Raw genomic sequence first — 4,134 nt, 5'->3', positions numbered from 1 at the left:
ATTCTGTACCTAATAGAGCTGGGCCCCTCAATGTCCAGTAAACCAAATTCCAGGGTTCATTCCATCCTTGTTGTTCATGTTGCATCCCTTACCTATAACTTCTCTTGGCTTGTTCAAATTCCGGTTCAAAAAAAAAGGACAAACATTTAAAGCCATATTTCTCATGATTCTATTTGATAAAGCAAAATCAAAACCTGTCCTCAGGGGCTGGGGATGTGGCTCAAGCGGTAGCGCACTCGCCTGGCATGCATGCAGCCCGGGGTTTGATCCTCAGCACCACTTACAAACAAAGATGTTGTGTCCGCTGAAAACTAAAAAAATAAATATTAAAAGTTCTCTCTCTCTCTCTTTGAAAAAAAAAACCTGTCCTCAGCTGGTTGTGTTGGCACATGACTACAGCTACTCAGGACGCTGAACCAGGTGGATTGCTCCAGCTCATAAGTTTGAGACCAGTGGGGCAACATGGTGAAGCCCCATCTCAAAACAAAACAAAGTAGATCTTTAACTTTCTGTAATAATCAATTGTGCCTTCAAACAATTACTAAAATGCAGGAAAATCATACAATATTTTCTTTAACATCTCAATGCTGTATAAATAGCCACATCCCTATGAGTAAGTGGCCCACATTTGTTTACTTCCTGGAGTTTTTCCAATTGTTTGTAACTCAATATACATTCTTAGGAAACCAATATGGTTCAGAAGAGGAAACACTGGTACCTGTCCATTATTATTCCTGAGATAATGGAAGCTGGTTCCAATGTCAGAGTAGTTGTTTTGGTTACTGTGTTTCTTCACCCAACTCTCTCTTTCTCTGGTTGAAAATTATGTTAGCAGAAGCCATGCCACAGAAACTCCACTCTGAGGAGTGACTCAGATAATTAGACAAAAGTATTTGAACCTCTTCAGGATTTTTTTCAGGCTTATCTCTAGGCACTCCTTTTTCTTTGTCAAATAATCAGTAGTAAAAAGCACTAACACCATTCTTGAATCAATAATGCCTGTTCTCAACTATGATCTTTTTGATTTTTTTTATTATCATTATTTTATTTCTTTGTGGTACCAGAGATTGAATCTGGAAGCACTCCACCACTGAGCTACTTTTTTTTTGGATAATGGGAGTTGAACCCAGGGGCACTTAGGATCCACATTGCCAATCCTTTTTTGTATTTTATTTAGAGACAGGTCTCAATACATTGCTTAGGGCCTCACTAAGTTGCTGAGGCTGTCCTCAAACTTGAGACCCTCCTGCCTCAGCCTCATGAGTCACTGGAATTATAGGCTTGTACTACCATACCCAACTATCATCTTTTTTTTTAATATATAAGTTATAAGTCTATTGATAGTTGTATTTTATCTGCATATTCCCTTTATCTCAATGTATAGGTTTTTAAGTACAATAGTTGATTTCTAATCATTTTGACATCTTTGTTCACTAATTTTTTTTATATATAGCCTAATTTTTAAAACTTTATATAGACAATTTTAAACATACAAATAATGAACACCCATTCACCCTTCTGCTCAGATTTAATAATAACCATCGTGGTCAATACTGTTTTATCTATAATCTACTTCCAACCCAAGATTATTTTATTACAAATCCTATACATAAAATTTCACTCTTTAGAGCCAGGGTTGTGGCTCAGTGGTAGAGCATTTGCTTAGCATGCATAAGGCACTTGGTTCGATCCCTGGCACCACATAAAAATAAAACAAATAAAATGAAGGTATTGTGTCCATCAGAAATTTTTTTCACTTTTTATATTTCAGTAATAACTAGCATAAACATTGAATTTTATTTCTTATTTAATATTTTAGTATTAAACTAGAAGATATAAAATAGAATTTTAGTTTCTATGGAGTACTTAACCATGCCAAATGCTAAGCTACGAACTTTCTCATAAATTACCACTTTTAGTGATAAAACCCTGCTGAATGAAGATTATCATTCCCCCCTTTTTTTTTCTTTTGGTACTGAAGCTCACACTCAGAGCCTCACTCATCCTAAATATGTGCTCTAATACTGAGCTACACCATTAGCTCCTTACTACTCACACTTTTAGATGAGGAAACTGAAACAAAGATAACTTTCCAATGTCATTTGGCTATTGAATACAGGGTTGAGATTCAAACTTAGAACTAACTAAAAATTCTGCTTTTTCCCTAATTCAACTCAGGCAGGAAATGAAAAATTTCTGAGAAAGGGTACCAAATGTCTTATATGAACTATTTGAGGAAAAGAAGCCTTTTTCAATCATCATCTTCCCGTCCAGAGTGCTCTTCATAGCATTATACATAAATGTTTCCAAATCCTAATTTCTCTAGTATTTGATTCATAATCCAGTAATAATACAGTTTAAGTCACTTTTTTTTTTTTTTTTGGTATCAGGGATTGAAGCCAGGGGCACTTAACCACTCACTGAACCACATCCCCAGCCTATTTTTTAATTTTTTGAGATGGCGTCTTGCTAAGTTACTTAGGGCCTTGCTAAATTGCTGAAGCTAGCTTTGAATTTGTGATCCTATAGCTTTAGCACCCCAACCCACCCCCAGACAGCCACTGGGATTACAGGCCTGTGCCACCATGATCAGCCTTAAATCAAATTTTTGATGCTTAACAAAGTAACATGGACTCTGAGTTTATTGATAGGAAACATACTTTAGGTTTTTAAGATAGGACATACCGTCAGAAAAACAATATAGAAAAACAAAAGGTTTGAAAGAAGAAAAGTTAAACTGTGTGTGTATGTGAAAACAACAGCTCTGCCAACCATACTAATATGAAGATTAATTACCCAGGAGGCAATTTAAAAATCTTGTCATGCTAGTTTAAAATCCATACTCTATTCAACAAGATGTTCAACAAATAAGAGTATCTATTAGCATTTTTAAAGTATTATCTGTAAGACACCATTATCATATTGCTACACTAAGTAAAAAAAGAATAAAAATTTAATATTTCATTCTATAATTCAAAATTTTTAGGCACTGGTAACAGGAAATATTTAAGATTTTTTTTCTTTTTTTCTCATTGTAATACTTGGGATTGAACCCAGCGACATTCTACCACTGAGCTATATCACCATCCCCTTTTACTTTATTTAAATTTATTTATTTATTTATTTTGTAGCACTGGAGATTGAACTCAGGGGCTCATGCATGCTAGGCAAGCACTGTACCACTGAACTACATCCCCAGCCCTTATGTCACATTTTGAGACAGTCTAAGTTGCTGAGGTAGTCTCAAACATCCTGCTCAGGCTCCCAAGTAACTGGAATTGGAGACTGGTGTCACCACACCTGGGTCTCAAGTTTTCTTGATGAGAAAAGTAGGATTTAAGACATCTCAAGCCAGGTGTGGTGGTGCATGCCTCTAATCCCAACAACTCCAGAGACTGAGGCAAGAGGCCAATTTCTATTGTATACTGTGTGCATGTATGAATATGTAACAACAAATCCCATCAATATGTACAACTGTAATATACCAATAAAAAATGTGGAAAAGGGACAGAGTACTTGTTTAACATGTGTAAGGCCTTAGGTTCCATTTTTAGTACCACATAAAAATAAATAAAATAAAGGCATGCTATCCATCTACAATGACAAAAAAAATTTGTAATGTGGAAAAATAAATTTAAAAGGATAACAAACAAACAAGCAAAAACCTCAAGTAGGTTTCTAAAGGCTAGGTTCTAAAAATGAAGCATTTAGAACAGGAGAGAATCAAAAACACAAAAGCTAATCTTATAAAGAATCAAAATAATAAAGATAAGGAATCAACCACAAAAGACTGAGAATTTTTCATATATTACCAATGTCACTTGAGATACCTAACTACCCACAGACCTGATCATTAGTTGCATTTCTTATTTTTAAAATTTCAAAATTAAGCATAATGCAATGTGCTCTTTTAGTTATGAGCTCAAGGTTCCTAAGAAATAATTCATGTCTCATGAAAAAATTCCAGTGTACCAAATAGAAATATGATGTGTCAATAGCTACCCGAGTTCCAGGTTTATCCTGTTAAGTTTATAAGTGAGTCATCAGTTATTAACCTCAAAAAACTTGTTTTCAAAGCAGATTAAGAATCACTATTGGTTACCCAAAGCTAAATATATACACAAAGGTACTGAT

This window comes from Marmota monax, unplaced genomic scaffold (genome assembly GCF_021218885.2).
Source record: "Marmota monax isolate L192 unplaced genomic scaffold, Marmota_monax_Labrador192_F-V1.1 WCK01_AAM20220418_F8-fsc00001, whole genome shotgun sequence".
Classification (NCBI taxonomy): Eukaryota; Metazoa; Chordata; class Mammalia; order Rodentia; family Sciuridae; genus Marmota; species Marmota monax.
This window is presented reverse-complemented; position numbering follows the sequence as displayed.